The sequence below is a fragment of the Rhinolophus ferrumequinum genome, chromosome 11, assembly GCF_004115265.2.
Source record: "Rhinolophus ferrumequinum isolate MPI-CBG mRhiFer1 chromosome 11, mRhiFer1_v1.p, whole genome shotgun sequence".
NCBI lineage: Eukaryota > Metazoa > Chordata > Mammalia > Chiroptera > Rhinolophidae > Rhinolophus > Rhinolophus ferrumequinum.
The window spans coordinates 10902591-10925591 of record NC_046294.1 but is presented as its reverse complement, the minus strand read 5'-3'; the positions used below and the strand labels follow the sequence as shown (position 1 = coordinate 10925591).

The window sequence follows — 23001 nt, the reverse complement described above, 5'->3', positions numbered from 1 at the left end:
ATAGCCTTTGTTTTAAAGTCTATTTTGTTTGGTATAAGTATTGCTACCCCAGCTTTTTTTTTACTTTTTTCATTTTCATGAAATATCTTTTTCCATCACTTTACTTTCTGTCTGTGTGTGTCTTTAAATCTGAAGTGAGTTTCTTGTGGGCAGCATATGTAAGGATTTTGTTTTCTTATCCATTCAGCTGTCCTATGTCTTTTGATTGGAGCATTTAATCCTTTTACATTGCAAATAATTGTTGACACATATGTAGCTATTGCCATTTTATTACTTATAATTTTGATTTTTATCCCATCCTAAAGAAGTCCCTCTAACATTTCTTTCAATACTGGTTTGGTGGTGATGAACTCCTTTAGCTTTTTCTTATCTGGGAAGCTCTTTACCTGTCCTTCAATTTTAAATCATAGCCTTGCTGAGTAGAGTAATCTTGGTTGTAGGTCTTTGCTTTTCATCACATTGAATATTTTGTGCCAGTCCCTTCTGGCCTGCAAAGTTTCTGTTGAGAAATCAGCTGACAGTCTTATGGGAGATCCCTTATGAATTACTAGTTGCTTTTCTCTTGCTACTTTTAGGATTCTCTTTTTATCTTTAAGCTTTGCCAATTTAATTATAATGTGTCTAGGTGTGGGCCTGTTTGGGTTCATCCTGTTTGGGACTCTCTGTGCTTCCTGGACTTGCATGTCTATTTCCTTCACTGGGTTAGGACAGTTTTGAGTCACTATTTCTTCCATTAGGTTCTCAATCCCTTGCTTTCTTTCTTCTCCTGATACCCTCTATGATGTGAATATTGTTACATTTGCTGTTGTCACAGAGGTCTCTTAAACTATCCTCATTTTTTTGGATTTTTTTTTTTCTTTTTGCTGTTCCAATTGGCTGTTTTCTGCTACTTTGCTTCCAAACCACTGATTCGATTCTCTGCTTCATCTAGTCTGCTGGTGATTCCCTTTAGTGCATTCTTTATTTCAGTTACTGTATTCTTCACTTCTGACTGGTTCTTTTTTATGGTTTCTGTGTCCTTTTTCATGCTTGCTGTCTCTCTGTTGAAGTTCTCACTAAATTCCTTGAGCTTCCTTATAACCATTGTTTTGAACTCTGTCTTTGGTGGGTTGTTTGCCTCCATTTCATGTATTTCTTTTTCTAGATATTTCTGCTGTTCTTTCACTGGGGATGTATTTCTTTGTTTTTTCATTTTGGCTACCTTTCTGTGATTGTTTCCATGCATTAGGCAGATCTGTTATGCATCCCAGTCTTGGCCGGGTGGCTTTATGTAATAGGTGCAATGTGGGGCCCTGGCACAGTCTCCTTGTTCACCTGCTCTGGGTGCTCCAGGAGTGTCCCTTGTGTGGGTTGTGTATGTTCTCCTGTTATAGTTGAGCCTTGATTGCTATTGGCAGATCAGTGAATAGGATTGACCCTCAGGCTGATTAGCTGTGGCATTTGGCCACACCTACAGCTTATGGGCTGCTGTGCGGGAGGCTTACCCCACTGAATGGGATTTGCCCCACTGGGCTCTGGTGCCTGTTGAGACCACCCTTTATGTGTGCCACTTGTGGGGCTAATTGGGAGGTGCTCTGCTATGGTCTGAAGCCACCTCCAAGTATTTTGGTTCTGGGGCCTCTTGGGAGGAGCTCCAGTGCAGGCCCAAGTCAGCCACTGCCTGTGACTGGCTGGGAGCCACCTAGTAGGAGCTATGAAGTGACTTACAGTTGTGTGCTGCCTCTGCTAAACCTGGAGGTGTGTGGGACAGGCCACACTTCAAACTGAGGATGGCTGCCACCAGTACTAGACTGGAGATAACTCTGCAAAAAGCCACGACACCCAGAATCCTGTGGCCACCTGCCAACTCCCTTAAGGTTCAGCCACTGATTAAGCCTGTGTGGTATGCAAGTTGGGTGAGGCAGGGTTTCAGGGAGTCACCAGAGTGGGAAGAGTTGTGATCACCAGGTTAATGTAGATTCTGGTTTGGTGCCAGTGCTGAGCCTGGAGTGACTCAACTCAGCAAAAGTCTCAGAGCACACCGAGGCCAGTCACCACCTGCCTGGGGCCCATGGACTCACGTAGTTTTCCAAGAAAGAATGCAATTCGGGAGAGGCTGGCTACTCGTGGAGAACGCGCCTCCAGCTGTGCATGAGTTGGTGGGGAGGGTTCCCAGCTGAGTCAGCAGGGCGGAGCAGGCGATCTCACCAGCTGATTAGATTCAGATTTGGCCTGCGGGGGCGGGCTCAACATAGGAAAGATGGCGTCTGCCTGCAGGCTGCACGGGAGAAGAATTCCTCACCAGGAACATGTCAACTGTCCTCCAGTCTTCTCCCTAAAGTCACACACCTCTGTCTGGCCCCTGTATGTCTCCTAGATTCCCCAAGTCATCCTCCCTCCGCTGGAGCCCCAGGTGAGTGCCTGCGAGTGAGTAAATTTGTGCGCAGGCTGTTTAAAAGGACGTCTGGGTTTCCTGCAGCTTTCCACCCCACCGGAACTGTCGGAATCCCCACTGTTTTTCATAGCTAGATGTTGTGGGGTCTCCTCTTCTCAGTACCAGTACTCTGGGCTGGGTAGCCTGGGGTAGGAGGCTGGCGTCCCTCACTCCTTTGGGGGAAACTCCGCAACCGAGATATCCCTCCTGATTATCAACTGCCACAGGGAAGTTTGGGGCCCATTCTGTGTCTGCACCCCTCCGACCAGTCTCAACATGGCTTCTTCTTTATATTTTTAGTTATAGGATTTCTGTTTGGCTAGACTTCAGATGGTTCTCCTGTTGATTGTTATATAATTTAGTTGTAATTTTAATGTGTTCACAGAAGGATGCAGGCGCAGTGTTTATGTATTCCACCATCTTGGATCTCTCCAAGAAAAGATAATGACGCACTGGAGTAAACTGGAGGGGATCTGGATTCTAGGAGTATGCTGCTCTAGGCTGGGGGAAACTGGACCATGGTAGGGATGGTATGTCTGGCAGTCTCAGTCCCCACTTGGTTTCCATAGTGTTGAAGGGATTAATTAAATCTTGGCTACAGTCTGTGCTTTATCTGAAGAGTTAACAAACTATGTCTTAATGGACCAGATAGTAAATATTTTAAGCTTGTACACTACAACATCTCTGTTGCAACTATTCATGGAAGCAGTCACAGATAATATGTAAGCAAATGAGTGTGGCTATGTTCAATAAAATCTATTTACAAAAACAGGCACCCAGCCTGTGAGTCATGTTTGCGGACCCCATGTGTATATGAATGTTATGCTTCAGAGCTTTTTTAAACTTTGAAAAGTTTAGTCCAGTTTTAAACTTTGTTGAAGTTGTAGGCGAGGCAGAACTTTACCCTTACTCACTTTGGTTTTCAGCTGGGACTCTAACAAAAAAACAGATTAACAAGAGAAAAACAAGCAGTTTATTAAAGGAGAAAGGACACATGTGGGAGAAACCGAAACCAAAAGTAACTCAAAATGGTGGCTTAGAATTCCAGTTTGTATACCATAGCATCTTCAACAAAGAATACATTTTTAGAGAAATGACTGGACAAAGAAACACTTAGGCTTCCTAGAGCAGCTCATTATGGGAAGGTAAACGAATGGAGTGAGGTTTGTTTGCAGATTCCTCTGGTGCCAGCTCTGGGTAGATATGAATCTGTCGTCAATAAAAGTAGGATTTATAGCCTGCCTTTAGGCAAGAAAGGGGGAGTTTTTTATGTGTGTTTGCTCAATTGCTTAATGTTTTTTGCTCAAAATAATTCTTATGTCAAACAACATATTTTGGGATAAACTTATTCTGGTTTCCTTCAAAGCCCAATTTATTAATGTGTTCTTTTATAGATTTTGCTTTTGGTGTTATATCTAAAAATCTTTGCCTAACTCAAGGTCACAAAGACTTTTTTCTCTATTTCATCCTTCAGTGTTTTTTATCTTCAAAACTTCATAAAGGGTCATCCTTCTTAGAAGCCCCTTGAGAATGAATGAATGAATGATTTAAATGCCTTCACTTTCTTACCTCCAACTCTCCCCTCCTCAGACTCCCTAAACCATGAAGCTCAACAGAGAGTCCGTGAACCCCAGTCTGAATTCTGAGCTCCCAACTTTGCAGATTTGTTTGACTGTAATTTAGTGATTCCTAGTGTTTTGAGCTGCAACACATTTTTTTTTTTTTTTTTTTTGTCAATAAAAGCTTTAGGATTATCTGCACATATACATTTACTTCAAGTTGATAACACTAATAGTTTCACTTCAATACAAATTATGTCAGGGAGCTCTCAAATTTCTGATACATATATCCTGTTTGAGATTCTTTTTTTTTTTTTTTTATCTAGATACAGATCAAGAGTGAGTCTCTTGATGACAGATGGGCAGCTAGTTTGTCCTGAACTTTATGGTGTGTTGCTCCAGACTCTCTTAGGCCTCTTAGGCTGTCTGGGGCTCGCTGTGGTGACACTATGTCAGACAGATATAGTAGGAGACAAATGGCTGAAAGGCAAGATCTCCCATCTCCTCCATAACAGTGTGTTAAGATTTTTCAATTGTTTTCAAGGCAGATTGCAAGCTCCTCTATCATTTCATAGCAGCTGGCTATGGCAGGAGTCCCTCCGCCTGGGATTGGATGATGGTAAGTAATAATTCTGTACTGCTAATAGAGGTTCAAAAGGTTTGGGACTCTGTATTTTGACAGTTCCCTTCTGGTGCAGAAAACAAATATATCTTGTATATCACAGCTGCTTAGTTCTTCTGTATCTTTTTCGATATTTATTCTAATATCTTTAAATTTACAACCTGGAAGAGCACATAAACCAAGAAACAGAACAATTCACTCATCTCAGCCATGATATCTGAATTGGAGTCTGTTCATCTTTAACGGGCTCGTCATCTGAGGAGTCAAACTCACTTGTTTGCAGTGAACTAGGTGGCTTCATCACTGGTCTCCCCACATCATAACCAGCCACTGCCACCCAAAGCACGGTAGCACCTGCTTTTCAGCAGCCCAGTGCCGAGCCCTATAACACATTCTTTGTATGATATATACACATCCCACTTTCATTTACATCCCAAACTGCTTTTTATAAGCCAACAATTATATTTAAAATCAGTTTTCATTGTCAGATTCTCAGGATAAGCAGAGACTATCTAGGTTACAACAGTTCCTCTCTATGAATTACAGAGAACAGTCATTAGACAGGATGGGTTTGGACCAAGCCTAAGCCTAGAGGTATGAGATTATGACTGAGATAAGAAGTGGACTTGGGAGAGGGGCTCAGCGTTTACCAGGCCCTTCCTTGTAAGTCTCCTGCCACAATTGCTCAGCTGTGTATCTATTTCTCTTCATTTAAAAAAAAATGTATGTATATGTATACACACAGAGGGTGCCAAAAAAATGTATACACATTTTAAGGAAGGAAAACTGTATTAAAATTATAATACTCAATATGTACCAATAACAAAAGATGAATATAAGTCACGTTTGACTTCTGCAATTACTAGAGGTGCTCAAAGTGGTTACCATCAGCATCCAGACACTTCTGATTACGGCGAACTATTGCTTGAGCAATGTTGACCCAAGTGTCCACTTGTATATATTCTTTTGGCATCCCTGGTACATATTTGATCACACATGAGGTATGATTAAACAATATGGTGAATGTTTAAATAAAAAATAATTTATTACAGTAAAAGACGTATTGCCATTAATCCCTCTCAAAATACACCCCCTCACTTCAAACACACTCATCCCATCATTCTTGCCACTTTCTGAAGCAGTTCTGGAAGTCCTCTTCCATGAGTGTTTTCAGTTGCACTGTTGAGGCTGCCTCGATGTTCTGAATCATTTTGACTTTGGGGAAGAGCCAGAAGTCGCGTGGTGCAAGATCCGGTGAATAAGGTGGATGAGGATACACCATAATGTTTTTATTTGACAGAAATTGTTGTATACCAGAAACGATGTGTGACACGGAGCATTGTCATGATGGAGGATGATTTACAGCACACTTTAAAACGTGCCTTCTCTCAACCCTTAGGTCACACCCGACTGACTTCACGGAACAAGTTGAAACTTGTCCCACACTGTTACTAAGATTCGACATGCAGCTTCCCGTATTGAAGATCCCTGCTTTTCCATTGGATGACACTCAGCAGCACCATTCACCGTATTTTGTGATCACAACGGAAAGGCTCCGTGTCACACATCACTTCTGGTACGGCAATTTCTGTCAAATAAAAACATTACGGTGTGTCCTCATCTACCTTATTCACTGTATCTGGCACCGTGCGACTTCTAGCTCTTCCCCAAAGTCAAAATGACCATGAAAAGTAAATATGTTGAATCGATTCAGGACATCGAGGCAGCCATGACAGGACAACTAAAGACACTCACGAAAGAGGACTTCCAGAACTGCTTGAGAAAGTGGCAAGAACGATGGGATAAGTGTGTTCAAAGTGAGGGGGAGTATTTTGAGGAGGATTAGTGGCAATGTGTCTATCTCGTTTAATCCTTGTAACAATTTATGACATTAGTCATGTGATAATCCTCATTTCATACATGGGAATAGTTCTCAGAGAGGTGAGACAATTTTCCTACAGTTGCAGAGCTACTAAGCAGCTGTGCTGGGACTTGAGCCCAGATCTGTCTGATTTAATTCTGGAGTCCTACTCTTAAAGCAGCTGCAAATCAAACCCCTAGTGTTAGTGTGATAGATTTCAAATTTAGAAAGTCCAGGCTATTCCAAAGTGCATTGTATCCATTAAATCATTTTATCTTCTCAGATAACCTAAGAATTTAACATGTTAACTCTATTTTATAGAGGACCAAACTGAAGCACAAGGAATTAACAGAGGCCAATATTTGACCCAAGTCAAGCCCATAGCTTTACTGCTATGCTCAGCTGCAGTTTCCTGTAAAAGCTACTTAAGTTCTCTCAGCATCAGTTTCCTCTCTGGTAAAATAGGGATATTCCCAGTTCCTAACTAAAATGGTTTTTCAAAGATTTAAGTAAAATAATCTTTGCGAAGGACAAATTCTAAATACTCAGTAGGTATTACCCATTATTATTCTTAGTATTTGAGTCATGTGACTTTGGGCAAATCACTTAACCTCTCTCTGAGCCTTATCCATAGCATGAGAACTACTTACCTACCTTAGGATTTGTGAAGATGGAGTGAGATGCTATGATGAAAGTATTTTCACATAAAGTCTCTAGAAATGGTAGTGACCACAAGTCCAGAGAAGGGTGAGGAACACCCCCAGTCAGCCAGTCCTTAGCTGACAATCGGCTCTAATGTACCCACGTCAGACCAGTGGGAGCAGTGATCTCCAACGTCCCAGCATATTTGGATTTCAGTTGCCTCTTCTAGTCAGAACTCAGAGTTTGCACCAATACTCTCATCAGTGTCCTGATAAATTCCAGTTTGTAGCTAGAGTAATTGAAACCCCAAGGAGTTAAATGACTCACTTAGGTCCCCCAGGTCAGGGAGATGGGGTCTTGTCCACCCAGGGAGGCCGTACTTCCTGACTACCACCACCTAGGGTCTCTCCATGTGCCTTCAGAACTGGCTCAAAAAATTCACACCACAAGGGGCCCATTTAGACGAGGTCCTGCATGCCCTGTGGTTCTGAGGTTAGGGTTTAAAGGGACACCCTCAGTTGGTTCCTGTGACAACCAGAGACCCACACTCTGGGGTTAAGTTGTGTTCCAAGAACATTACAAAACTGAACCCTGTCCCCAAGAAATTGCTGTCTTTGGTTAGAGAATGGCAATTTACTCTGTTGAACTTGAGCTAAAACAGGACATCCAAAAGGAAGTCTCTTCCATAGAATTCCTAGTAGGGGTGAAATAGAGGGGAGGGGGTTCACATAAGTTTTCCAAAGCTAAGCTTCCTGGAAACATCCATTGAAAACAGTGGCTTTTTTGTCTGTCTTTTTTATTTTGTCTGTTCTGGTGGGGTGGGATGGTATCTGATTTTGGTTTTGATTTGCACTTCCCTGATAATTAATGATGTTGAGATTCTTTTAATGTGCTATTGACCATTTGTGTGTCTTCTTTGGAGAAGTGCCTATTCAGATCCTTTGCCCATTTTTCAATTTATATGTTTTTTTACCGTTGAGTTGTAAGAGTTCTTTATGTGTTCTGAATTAAGATCCCTTATCGGATATACGATTTGCAGGTGTTTTCTCCCATTCTGTGGGTTGTCTTTTCACTATCTTGGTTTTGTCCTTTGAAGCACAAAAGTTTTAAATTAAAAAAAAAAAAGAAAACAGTGGCTTTTAAAATGTTTTGACTGATAACAATTTAAAATATGTTTTACCTTGTGACCCAGTGATACATATATCTTAGTTTATACCATAGAAAACTGCCTTTTTTGTGTGAGTCAAAAATGATTAGATATGGGCAATTTTATATGATCAACTCAAATATATTACTGAAATAAAATTTCACAAAATAATTCTGTATTTATTTTATGGAATGCACTATATTTTCTATGTCATTAAAAAAGAATGCTGATTGTTTCCGTTTCCATGTATTAGCCACTGTAAATAAGGCTGCAATAAACATAGGAACACATATATCTTTATGGATAAATGTTTTCAGGTTTTTTGGGTAGATACCCAGGAGAGGGATTGCTGGGTCATATGGTAATTCTGTTCGTAATTTTTTGAGGAACTTCCACACTGCCTTCCTTAGTGGCTGCACCAATCTGCATTCCCACCAACAGTGTATGAGGGTTCCTTTTTCTCCACAGCCTCTCCAGCACTTGCTATTATTTGTCTTGTTGATGATAACCGTTCTAACCAGTGTGAAGTGATATCTCACTGTGGTTTTCATTTGCATTTCTCTGATGATAAGTGATGTTGAGCATTTTTTCGTATGTCTATTGACCATCTGTATGTCCTCTTTGGAGAAATGTCTATTCAAGTCCTCTGCCCATTTTTTAATTGGACTGTTTGTTTTTTTGGTGTTGTTGAGTTGTGTGAGTTCCTTATATATTTTGTATATTAGCCCCTTATCGGAGGCATTGTTTGCAAAAATCTTCTCCCATTCAGTTGGTTGCTTCTTTAGTCGATGGTTTCTTCTGCTATGCAGAACCTTTTTAGTTTGATATTCGATATAGTCCCATTCTTTTGTTTTAGCTTTTACTTTCCTTGCCTTTGAAGTCAAATTCATAAAATTCTCTTTGAACCCAAGGTCCGTAAGTTTAGTACCTATGATTGGATAAAGAAGATATGGTACATATACACAATGGAATTTTATTTTGCCATAAGAAAAGATTAACTAATGCTATTTGTTGCAATATGGATGGATCTTGAGATTATTATGCTAAGCGAAATGTCAGACAAAAGAAGTAGAGAACCATATGATTTCATTGATATGTGGTGTATAAAACTGAAAACAACAAAGGAACAAGACAAACAAATAAAGAAACAAAAACTCGCAGATACAGACAACAGTTTAGTGGTTACCAGAGGGTACGGGGGGCAGGGGTGGTACATCAGAGTAAAGAGGATCAAATCTATGGTGATGGAAAGAGAACTGACTCTGGTGGTGAACACACAATGTGATATATAGATGATGTATTACAGAATTGTACACCTGAAACCTATGTGACTTTACTAACAATTGTCACCCCAATAAACTTTAATTTAAAAAAAAGGCTGATGATCATCCAATTCATTTCCTGATCCACCAGTAAGTCAGGCCCTATTTGAAAAACATCTCTGACTTAGATCAAGACCAAAAGAGAATTTTGATGGTCCAAGACAATGATTCTGGGAAAATAGATTGACAAAATAAATTTTATAACAATTACAAAAAGAATTACAACTTCAAAGCTGTGTTATAGGTCCTATATTTTCTATCTTCCCTGTTGATTCCCCACTGTCGAAGACCACCTGGAAGACACCTGTATTTGAACAAAGTTGTTTTTATTGGCTCTTGGCAACAAGGGAGGTGACCCAACATGGGAACTCACCATGGAGAATGGTGGGGCTTCTCCGCAGAAGGTTTTAGGGAAAGGGATTGTCACAGGGCTTGAGCTTATGTTAGGCGAATTGGTGAAGGGTTTGTGGAAGCATAGTTTAGTTCTACATTGGCACCTTCAGAAAGTGGAGCCAGGTCTATGGTTGGGCATCTTACTTTTTATCTAGGTGGCAGAAGGAGCAGAACGGGTTAAAGCTTACATTAGTAATGAGGCTCTTATCTTGCCTGTGCATTCAGACAGAGCTGGGCTCTGCCGTGATTTCAGTGGCCACACAGGCGCTCTGTTCCTCTCTGAGGATGCCCTTTGGAGTCTCTTGCAGCCTCTTTTCTTGTAGTACCTGAAGCCGTAACTTACCTCCAGAGCAACGGCCACTGTGGTGCCCACACAGGGCCAACAATGGCCCCAACACTGGGCCTCGAGCCAGTGTTGTTCATTCAGTAAAGTGGGTAAAGTGACTTGTTTTAGGTCTGGATTTGCACCCAGATTTGTCTGAATCCAAAGTCTAGTGCTCTTTCTACCACCGTGTGGTTCCTTCCAATCTCTAGTTCTACATTCTTTTGTTATAAAGTGTGACTGATTTATCATCAGGTAATTTGGGATGGATTATTTGGTAGAGAAAAGTCTGTTCTCTGGGAAAAAGGTTTTTTTCCCTCTCTTGGTGTATATTCCTAGGATAGGAACAAGAAATCATTCTGCTTTCCCACATCCTGCTAAGGCTTGTGACTTAGGAACAAACACCTCATGTCGTATATAAAGGAGTCTGGAAATCCATCATGTTTGGTGATAGGTCATCCCCAGGACCGGAGGCAGGTTTGTGGGCATTTTATAGCAGTGGATACCAGAGAAGATAAACATGCTTTGACTGAACGGTGGCTGAGCATTTGCTGACACGGCTCAGAGGCCAGCAGGAGGAGGGCAAGGAAAACTGTGAGGATGTTTGGTTACCAGTTCTAGGCAGCATTTGCTGAGGCCCGGGGATTAGGAGGGTCAAATTGTACCCAGCCTCACATCCCCCTATTGTTCAGAGGCAGCGTAAAGAACACACAGGCAGGACAGCCTTGAGTGAGATGCCAAGGCCCCGTGTGACCTCGGATAAGAAGTGTGAGTTCCTGCACGACAGGAACAAATGGGACGTTTTTAGCTATTAACTAAAAGAAACTACAACAAATGCTTGTTATGGAAAATTAAAAGAGTAAAGAGATTAGATAAAGTGGAAAAGACCTCCTTCCCCCAGGTCTACTCCACAGAGACAGACACTATGAACAGGTAGGTGCAGATACCTGCCATGTTTCCATGTGTGCACCCAGGCACAGAGATACATTCTGCTTTCTTTTATAAAAACAGTACACTTTTATCCACAGAGGAACTGATTTCCAGAGAAAGTGATGTGCAAAAGGCCACACAAAAATAGACTATAGTGGAACCATATGATTTCACTGATACGTGGGATATAAAACTGAAAACAACAAAGGAACAAGACAAACAAATGAAGAAACAAAACTCACAGACACAGACAACAGTTTAGTGGTTACCAGAGGGTAAGGGGATGGGGGGTGGGAGACGAGGGTAAAGGGGGTCAAACATATGGTGATGGAAGGAGAACTGACTCTGGGTGGTGAACACACAAAGTGATATATGGATGATGTAATACAGAATTGTACACCTGAAATCTATGTAAATTTACTAACAATTGTCACCCCAATAAACTTTGATTTAAAAACAAAAAAACAAAAAAATACCCGATAGACTGTAGAGGAACCTGATGGGGTCCCTGCCTCTCGACTCCACCTCCAGGAATCAGTCCACGCCCCACACTACTGCACCGCCGTGGGCTGTGCACATTCCAGCTGAGAGCCCTAAGGGACACACACACAGTTCCCTGGCAAATAGGCAGAGGAAATAGTCCAAATATTTAATACCCTGCAAGTTGTGGGCCCAGCTAATCAGAACACACACTGGCTACAAATGGCCTCCCTGAGGTTTCTGGCTAAATATTGCTCCTGCATGGAGGGGTCTCCTTTCACACCCTACATGTTGCAGAGGGAATACATAAATGAATGAATGAGAATGTAAAGTGGTCTTAAATAATACTGCAAAAGAAGAAACTTCTTTCAATAGAATTACAACGTTATTAGCGGCAACATTATCTGTCTACGTACTTTTACAATAGGGAAAAGTAATCATGCTGCTTGAAAAAATTATGCTGCATGTGAAAGGGGAAGAGGCAATAATGAAACAGGAAAGAAGCAGAGAGGCAGAGTTAGTTGGAGTTTGGCAGAACTAGATTTGGGAGGTAGGTTTGCACTTGTAGTTCTGTGATCTTGGACGAGGGACTTAATCTCCATGAACATTTTTTCTATGAATATCTGTGAATGTGAGGGGAAGGAGAGGGACAGAGTAATTTAACCAAGGTTACACCAATTTGGGGTCAGATAGTCGAAGAGGTCTAGGGGTCTTTTATTCTAGTGTGCTGATAGTTCAAGTCAGGGGAGGCCCAGGGATCCTAAATCCCAGATAATGTTCTTAAGGCCTTTCTCATCCTGAATGCAAGCTGATGGGGATTCTGGGTTAAACTTCTAAATCGCTCTTCCTCCCTCCAGGTGCACTCCCGCCCCCACCCTGTCATGCACACCCAAGAGGTACTGACTAAAGAACAGTAGGCTCAAGGAAACTTCCAGTTCCCACTCCCCTCCCTCCAAAGGCACCTGGGAATCCCCATGTCCTGCACTCTCCCTGCCTTTCCTGATACATTTCCTCAAGGATTTCTCCTGGGTCTGCCTTACCTGGCAATGGATACACATATTCTCTCCAGGTTAGCTTGGAGAAGACCCAGCATCACCAAAAAGATGAGGAAAATGGGCTGGGGGAGATAGACCGAAGAATCTGTCTGAATTAGATTCACTGAATTAACCTGTGTCCTCAAAACTCACAGTTGATACTATCATTATATGTCATTTAGATGATTTCTGGAGTCCCCACACGAGTGTCTCCATCTCCTGAAGCACAGCTGGGATCCAGGCAGACACGCAAAAAACAAACAAACAAAAAAACCTGAATTAATTTGTAGGGGATGAAAAATAATTTTCCTCTGTCCTTCTGAGTTCTTAACTGACACCTCCTGCAATAAAAGAGATTAACAAGAGAGAAACAGATGCTTACCCAGGCAAGAATGAGTAAGTCAAGAGGTGGCTTTAGAATTTCGTCTTCAATGCTATCTTACATACCATCTTAATAACGGAGAGGGGAATATGTAGATCTCATAAGGGAGAGTGAATGATTTTTAGGAACCGTGAACGGCCCTTAGAAAAAGAGATGGGAGGTATGATTGTGACAAAGTTTTTGTGGTTGTGGTGTCTAGTTTTAGAATCTTCTGTGTTAAGAGTCAACCTTCCCTGGTGGATGAAACTCCCTGGGAGGGGACTTATGACAATCGAGTTCCTTTTGGAGGATCTGTCTCTAGGCAGATAAGGGAAGTTCAGAGAAAACATCTCCCTGCATTTGCTATTTTTCAAATGCAAGCAGCTCAAAATAAGCAATATAACCAAACAGCATATTTTGGGTGGTATGTGTACCCCACTACCTTTCAGCTTCTAGCATTGATTCCCAGTGAAGCCTGTTAAAAATAGGGATTCTTGAGTTTCATCGAATAAGAGCTTTTGAGGATGAGTTCTGAGAATCTGTTATTTGGACAAAGTTCTGAGAACCAAAATACCTACACTCCACAGAGCTTCCGTCTCCTTAACACGACGCTATTATTCCCTTGTCTTCATTAGCATGACTTTACAATTCCAGCAGATTCTTGCCTAGGCAAATGCCTTGATTATTCATCATTGAAATTGTCTAAAATATTTATCAACTCTTCAGCGAAAACATCGACAGTTTGTACCCTAAGATTATGTGAATCCCTTGCCTTATGTTGCTTTTGCTGCCAAACTTAGACTCTTGTGTTGTGATTTTTTACCCAATCCTAGTCAAGACTTCTCCCCGCCTCCAGTGAGGGACCTGCCTTAAACCAAACTTCCAATTCTCTATCAATTCTGACCTTGCCTTCCCCTCCCCGCCCCCCGCCCCACTGCCAAATCTCTGCTGAGATGGTGTTCTCTCCGTCTCATCAACAGGTTATAGTGATAGTTTTGGAGGGAGCTGGCATTCCACAATCCCCAGGAGATTCTGTGACACAGTTAGATTGGAGAACTACTATACAGAATTAAGCTCAAATTGCTAAGCTTAACGTTCAATATCCCAGCGGTCTGACTGTTGCCTCACTTTCAAAGCAGTTGTTCATTTGCTCTTCTTCACAAAGCGTGCACTTTAAACCAACCCATTCTGTATTTTTACCAACTTTGTGCTTTTATTCAGGCTTTTCTCTTTGCTCATCCTTCTCCATCTCAGCATGTTTGTCTACTCATTGCTGTAACTGGTCTCCAGGGATGGCCCCCAATTAACCATCCCTGCAAGGACTCGTCCCCCTGTGGGTTCTTCCACAGTGAAGCTGGCCTGGCCCTGTGACTCACTTTAACCAATTCAATGAAGCTGTGTCAGTTTGGAGCCTAAGTCTTGCACTTCTGAGAGTCCTGAGCTGATCAGATATTCTGCTGGAGAGAGCACAAGGAAAAGGAGAGACCATGAGACTATTTAGAGATAGAGGGCCCCTCTCTGCCAGCGTCCTGGCTTAGCCCAGCCTTTCTGCCATCTTTATGTTACATATGTAAGTGAGCCTCATGGACAATCTGCCCAACTGAGCTCCCTGCCAGCCAACATCCCATGGACTGGAGGGGTCCAATTGAGCCCAGTCAAACCACAGCATAGTAAGAGATAAAGAATTGTTGTTTTAAGCCACTCAGTTTTGTGGTGGTTTGTTATATTGCCGTAGACTACCAAATATTCACCTTCAAGGCTCATCTCAAAAGCTACTCCTTTATGAAACTTTTTGCATTATCCCACTCAACTTCCTTCCCGTTTCCACAGCTGGAAGTAGAAATCACCGAGTTCCCGGCTGAAGTCAAACAGAAAATATTCAACTTCCTGAATGGAACGTTCCATTTTGTTCTGGCTTCCTGAAGAGTATTCTAGGAATTCAACCTGTTCTATGGACAGCAGGCCTTTTTAGGTGAGACCAGCAATTTAGGAAAAAATACTTTCCATCAAGGGTCAGAACAATTTGTGATATACATCCTCTCCAGTAGATCAAAATGCATTGCGAATAGAGATAAAACCACTATCCTGGGAGGAAATCATAGCCTTTAATCTTTAAAGTCACCCAGATTATGGTTTATCTGGTAGAGGCTGGAATATGGCTGAGGGATATGGAGGTCTAACGACAGGGACCAGTGTAAGGGGAAAAGTGAAGAAAGGGGGTGGCTTTCAACCTTCTTGGTTTATGGTGCGGGTTTTTGGCTAAGATTTTACCCCAGGGGCATACTTTCTGCCTGTTTTCAAAGCCGAGAGTGTTGATAAAGTAAAAGGCTCCTCTGGTGGTGAGCAGTTGCTTTTATTCTGGAAGCCAGTACCCCTCACTGCGTTGGCATCACCTACCAGCAGAGGGCAGTGCAGACCGCAGGTGTTGCCTGCCTGAGCCTCTCCCTTCAAACAATTTTAAGTGGCACACAGAGATGTGATCACCTTGCAGGTCATTTTATGAGACAGAATGACTTTTTTTTTTTTTAATCCAATTGTGGTTTAAAAAAACACACATAACCTAAAACATAAAATTTACCATCTTAACCGTTTCTAGCTGATTAGTTCAATGGTGTTAAGTATATTCACATCGTTGTTCAATCTCCAGAACCTTTTTCATCTTGCAAAACTGAAACTCTATACCCATTAAACAACAATTCTCCATTTCTCCCACCACCACCCCAGCTGTTGGCAACCCTCATTCTACTTTCTGTCTCTATGAATGTGTTACTCTAGGTACCTCAGGTAAGCAGAATCATACAGTGTTTGTCTTTTTGTGTTTGGCTTATTTTACTTAGCGTATTGTTTTCAAGGTTCATCCGTGCTGTAGCGTGTGTCATAATTGCCTTCTTTTTCTGAATGATTGTGTTGCCTTTTGCACAATATACACTTGGCACAAGTCTCCTCGTTCTTTATTTGAACACCTCCTGGTATGTCATGTATTTGTCACATCAGTGGCAAATACTTTTACTTATGTGGTTGCACTTGTGATCTCCATCCCATTCCTCAGGTGATTTATTTACCAGATCTGTACAGTTAGGAATTGTCTGTATTGTGCACCATCGTATGTATGAGGGAGACATCAGTGTCTTCCTTCACCTCCTGCCAGTGACAGCCACACTTGAGCATTAAAAAAGGAAACGTCCTCATCAGAGCCCTTCTCATCTGCTAACCCTTAATTCAAAGTCACCATGGGTCTTCCCTTCACAGTGTCAGCTTTTGGTCATCAAGGAGCAAGACACCCCTTCCTTTAAAGTCATTTATCTTCCTATGTCAGCAGCTGTGCAAAAACTATTTGAAATAAGGGAGACTACACAGTATTTGGTCCCCCAGAAAGGTATGGGTCAAGTGCTGGAGGAGTTCGGAGGAGAGAGAAATCATTTTCACACTGGGCATACCAGGAAGGATTCTATGATAGAGGAAACACTGGAGAATGGCCTTGAATAATTTGTTCTTTTGAAGATATGGCAGTTAACAAAGAATGGGAAAAGAGAGCAGAGAGCGGGGATGGGAGTGAGTGGGAAAGGTGAGAAATTGAAGAGAAGTTATCAATTTGACAGCAGGTAATGTCATTTTCAGACCTGTCCAGATCCCTTACATACCATTCAGTTTTAGGAAAGGGTCAAGGGTTACTTACTGGCATTTACTTTAAAAAATAAGATTTAAAAGACATAGGGTACAAAATACCCGGACAGAAAGTGTGTCATTTGCTTGTGAACCCATCTGTAAGACAGGTGAGACAGTGAGTGGTTCGGGTGTGTAAGTGACTAACCTGGTGAGTCACGGCCACGTCAGGGACAGATCCTGACTCATTTCTAGTATCACTGCCTGGAACATCCCTCCACCTCTTCTTCTAAGAGGCGCTTCCTGCAACCTCCTCAAGTAAATTGAGATTCTGTCTCATACGAATTCATAGCTATTTTCACTTTTTCCTTTATAGGACCACCATTTCTAAGAATACTTTTACTAATGCGGTTGCACTTGTGATCTCCATCCCTTTCCTCAGGTGATTTATTTACCCGATCTCTACAGTTAGTAATTGTCTGTATTGTTCACTGTTGTATGTTATCTAGCACAGTGTCCAACATTGCGCTCAGCAAATATTTACAGTATGTGTGAATTCTGCCACACAGTGCTCTCACTGGACACTCGTATTCTCTTTTACCCGATCTCTACAGTTAGTAATTGTCTGTATTGTTCACTGTTGTATGTTATCTAGCACAGTGTCCAACATTGCGCTCAGCAAATATTTACAGTATGTGTGAATTCTGCCACACAGTGCTCTCACTGGACACTCGTATTCTCTCTCTCTTTCCCTCTCCCTCCCTCTTTTTTCATTGAGGTCACATTGGTTTATAACATTACGAAGTCTAACAATTAAGTTTGCGAAATTGTTGCAATGATTATTGCTAACCTTTTTTGACATTAGAGGGATTATTCATTATGAATTTGTACCAACTGGACAAACAGTTAACCGAGTTTACTATTTGGAAGTGCTGAAAAGACTGCATAAAAAAGTTAGACAAAAACGACCTGAACTTTAGCCAACAATTCACGGCTCTTGCATCACGACAATGCACCAGCTCACACGGCACTGTCTGTGAGGGAGTTTTTAGCCAGTAAACAAATAACTGTATTGGAACACCCTCCCTATTCATCTGATCTGACCCCCAATGACTTCTTTCGTTTGCTGAAGATAAAGGAAATATTGAAAAGAAGACATTTTGATGACATTCATGACATCAAGGTTAATACGACAACAGCTCTGATGCATAGCTTCCCAAGGGGAGGACTTCGAAAGTGACTGTAGTGATATTCAGCAAGGAGGTACGCAGCACTTTTTGTAGGATGCATTTGCGAACTTAATTGTCAGACCTCATATATAAGTTTCAGGTGTACAACATTATAATTTGACATATGTATACACTACAGTATGTTCACCACAAAAGGTCTAGTTTCTGTCACCATACAATTGATGTTGTTTATTCACCCATTTTGCCCTCCCACCCCTTTCCCGTCTGATAACCACCAATCTGTTGTCTGCATCTATGAGTTCTGTTTTATTTGTTCATTTGTTCTTTTATATTCCACATATAAGTAAAATCATATAGTATTTGTCTTTCTTTGTCTGACTTATTTCATTTGCATCATACCTTCAAGCTATATAGTATGTGTGTCTGTGTATGCATGCGCGCATAATATATTTCACGTGATTATAATACAAAGCTTAAGAAGTGACTTGGGAAAGGATGATCTTGCAAAGACCTGGTCAGAAGACAGGCCACTCTCTTGTCAAAAACAAACAAATGAACACCAGCAAAAATACCATACAAAAGCCAGACGACAAAATCATAGAACCCACAAAATATCACCACCTCCTGGCAAACTGGCAGGGGTCAATGAGCAAGATTTCCACGAAGAGCAATACAGAAAAGCAACTGATTATAAATTGTGACGACCATCCTGGAAATGTGGGAGCTATACCGGCTGGGCAGCAGCAGTGCCGGGTTTGCTTCATACTGAAGAAACAAAGGAACGTCTGTAAGGTACGTGACGGCAGAGATTGAGTCTGCCTTCTTCATCATCCATCACCACTTCCCCAGAGCTCAGAGACCACTCCATTGCCACTGACCACAATTTATTCTTTCTCTCCATCCACCCACCTGCTCCTCCACCCACTTGCCCAGCTCATCCAACACTGTCTTGTGTTCAGGGCTGCTTCACCAAAACACACATTTCCACTGGTTCCAGTCACAGGGCCTGGGGGCATTCTGGACATTGAAGTTCATTCTTTGGGTAGTGTGGTTGGCCTTATCCCCATGGGACTACATGGGGAAGCCAAGTTGTCCAGAGTCTGGGTCTGGGCATAGGCGACCTGACAGGTGAGACCATGTTCTCGGTACTCAGGCACGGTGCCTCCCATCCGCAGCTCTCCTGTCTGGTCCATCAGGCACCAGGACACGGGGGTCCCCTTGGGCCCCAGCAGATGGGAGGTGGGGAAGGTCCAGATATAACGCTCAATGAATCTCTGGCTCCTCTCATTGCCACCAAAATGCCAGAATTTATTCACCAGGGCAGCATGAGTGGCATCCAGGGATGAGAGTTTAAACATCTCTCGGTGGCTGTTGGGCACAAGGGGAGAGAACAGCCTACAATATCACATACACTGTGAAGTATTATATTTGCTTCCCCTCCACATTGTCGTCAGGGGCAAATAGGGGGCAAATTCAAGGGCATGTGCTCTGCAGCCAGGCTGCTTGGTTTCATCATCTGACTACTTGTGGGATTTGGGGCTGACTACTTCACCTCTCACTTCCTTTATTTCCTCATCTAATACAGAGGGGTGATAATCACACCTCCCTCATAGAATCACTGTGAGGCTTAAATGAGCCAATGGATGTAGGTGTGTAGAATCAGTACCTGGCAGATAGTAAGCACCCCACAGATGTTAGCTGCCATTGTTTCATTTGGCCTTGGACATAACCATCCAAGTTACACATGGCAGGTGTTCTTATCCTCAATTTACATAGAAGGAAAAGTTTCAGAGAAAATAAATGCGTGCCCCGAAGCCATGCTAGCAAGCTGTAAAGCCAGAGCTGAGAATCGTGGAAGTTTAGAATGTTGGTGTCAGAGGGCCCTTGGCCACTGTGGGAAAGCTGCAGTCCAGAGAGGGGCAGTGATGTGGAGCACTGACGCCGGAAGCTTCTGCCATGGCCGAAAGGGCCTCGACGGGTGTCCTGGAAAGAGTCCACAATGTGGTACCAGAAGATGGAGACTCAAGCCCCAATTATACCTTACCCATCCACGGGACCTGAATGAGCTTCTAGTATTTCATCATCTGAGCCTGTTTTCTGTCAGGAAAAGGGGGATAACATTTCCTACCTTATCTATCTCATGGGCAGGACAACAGAATCAAGTGAGATGATATGTGAGGAGGTGCTTTTCAGGTGTAATGTGCAATTCAATAAAGATTTTCCAGGCGTATTAGCAGAAGGCCGTGGGATTGGGCATCTCCAGATCAAATCGCTGCCATCAGTTTTTAATTCTCTTCAGTGTTAGACTCAATATCAATGGGAGAAAATATATCACTTGTTGAAATTATCTTTATTGGAAATCTTTTCTGCGAATTCACTAAATACATTTATTAAGCACCTACTATATACTAGGCACTGTTGTAGCTGTTGAGGACCTTTCAGTGAGGCAGACAGAAAGTGTCTGCATCCTCTTGGGAAGAGTGCAAACATCCAATAAGTATGTAAGTTAACTAAGTTAGCTAATTTCAAATAAGTGCAAGTGCTATGAAGAACATAAAACTGGGTCATGAGTGGCAAATAACAGAAGTGACTTTAGGTGGGTGGTGTCACCAGTACTCACTGGTAAGGTGACAGTTGAGAAGTCCTGAATAACAAAAGAAGTCATATGTGTAAAGAATGGGTGGGGGTGGGGAAGACATTTTAGGCAAAGAGAAAAGCTGACTCAAAGGGCCTGAGTTTGCTTTGATTGACAGCAGGAGGAAGGCCCATGTAGTTAGGGGAGTCAACAAGACGGGAGGTGAGGTCTGAAAGATAAATGGGTGCTGGCTCATATATGGCCATGAAGGAGTTCAGAATTATTTCAAGGTGGGATGGGAAGTACTGGAGTCTTTTAAGAAGGGAGGGACATGTTATAATTTACATTTTTCAAAGGAAGATTACTTTGGCTGCTCTGCAGAAAATGGATGGTAAGAAATCCAAGCGAAACTCAAGAGATATGTCCACCTCGAACCTAAAAATGTGACCTTATTTTGCAAAGGGTCTTTGCAGATGTAAATAAATTAAGGATCTCAACATGAAATCATCCTGGATTACCCGGTGGGCTTTAAATCCAAGGACAATCCTTATAACAGAGAGAAGATACACTCACAGAAAAGAAGGTCACGTGAGGGCAAAAACAGAGACTAGAGTGATGAAGCCACAAGCCAAAGAATGCTTACTTAGAGCCACCGGAAGCAGGAAGAGGCAAGTAAGGATTCTCTCCTAGAGGCTTCGAAGGGAGCATGGGCTTGCCGACACCTTGACTTCAGACATCTGGCCTCTGGAACTGTGAGAGAATAAATTTCTGTGGTTATAAGCCACCCCAGTTGGTGGTGGTTTTTTGTTTTTTGTTTGTTTGCTTGTTTTGGTGATTTTTTTTGCAGCAGTCCTACAAAACGAACACATAGGCTCCTGTAGTACTGAGAGACACGAGGCAGAGCCGTGCGGCTTCTGTCAGACTTACACAAAATTGTGCTTGCCACCACTGGGGGATAACTTCTTTGCATCCAGCACAGAAGGAAACAATTTCTTTGCTATCTCAGAGACCATAGAGAGAATGCATTGTGTTTGCTTGACCTTGCCCAATTTAACAGCTACAAGATTTTCTATTTCCAACCTCATCCAGGATGGACTGTGAACCTAGATAAAGAAAATGAGGAATAATATGAGATATCACTGTTCATTTCAATGTTAGGAAAAAGCTGCTCAGGAGCTGGAAAGTTTGTGGGTTTAGAGTCCTCAAAACTCGTGTTCAACCATGATATTGCCTTTATAGGACAATGGCTAAATCACTCCAACATTTTTAAATTTAACACTGGGATAACGCAGTATAGTTATGACTATCAAAGGAGATGAGGTATAAATGTGATTACGTAAATTTATTGAACAATTCTACGCACTTTGTGCAGTAGATCATTGCTACAATGATTCCAGTCCTTTCCTCACTATCCAGATTTTTCCTCATGAAATGACTCTGGGCTGGACCATGACATTTGTTTTGGCCAAGAGCACAGTAGCAAATGTGATTTACTAAGAAGCTTGAAATGTGACGGTGCCCGGCGTTTTCCCTTCACTTTCTGCTCTTGAGAACCTGGTGATGTCTATACAATGCCCAATCCACTTACATTGGCACAGTCACTAGCCAGCAGAAACAAAGCTAGCACCAACAGACAGACTTGCGACTGTGACTAACCTAGTCCTACCAGCTCATAGACAACCCCCAGCTGACTGCAGCCACATGGCTGATTCTTCATCTAGGAGGGACGAGCTGAAGAATCACCCAGCTGAGTCCAGTTTGAATCCCTTACCCACAAAATTGTGAGCTAATAAATTATTGCTATTTTAAGCCACTGTTCTGGGATGGTTTGAAAACCTAATGATCAAACCAGACAGAGTGAGTGCTAAGCACTTATTCAAGACCTCACTGAGTCTTTAAACGGCTTTATCTCTCGAGTGCCCTTGTAACCCTCATTTTTATCCATAAGAAACTGATCCACAGAGAGGTTGTTAGTTGCCCTAAATCACACAACTAGTAAAAGGCCCAACCAGCTCACAACCTTAGATAGGTTAACTCCAGAGAGATATTCTTAACCACTGAATGCCTCTGTTGTAGATATGACAGAATGATAAAACAGAGATGAGACAGAGGGGAAGCTGTGCTCTCATACACATGCTTGCTAATAGATCCTGCAGAATAAATCATGAGTCCTTAGCTGTTAAGAAATGAGATTACTCCTGCTTTCCTTTGTAAACCCCATACATTGCCATTTCCAAGTTCTAATTCACTGTGGAGGTGGTGGCAGCTGAGAGAAAGGATGGACAGCAGGCTGAGTGTCTGGGGCTTGGAGTAAAGATATTATATATGGAACAGACAGCTCTTATTCAACATGAAGGTGACCCTACAGTATAGACATGGGAGATCTCAGCAGCTGGCACACGTCCCAGTGCTCTAACTTTGCATCTGCAAATATTGTTTCCAGTTGATGACTTCTGGTGAGCTAACGAATTCCTGACAGTTTTTGGGGTCCTTGGAATCGATTTGGTAAGTATTGGAATAGTCACCAAGGTCATCTGTCGTCTCTTG

The 23001-nt window shown here is 42.2% G+C and overlaps 2 pseudogenes; both read right to left on the bottom strand.

Moving 5' to 3' along the window:
• Window positions 1-4294: 4294 nt before the first annotated feature.
• On the bottom strand, window positions 4295-4895 carry LOC117031030 (cyclin-dependent kinase inhibitor 3-like; annotated as a pseudogene).
• Window positions 4896-18845: 13950 nt separating this feature from the next.
• LOC117031026 (glycine N-acyltransferase-like) lies at window positions 18846-23001 on the bottom strand (annotated as a pseudogene).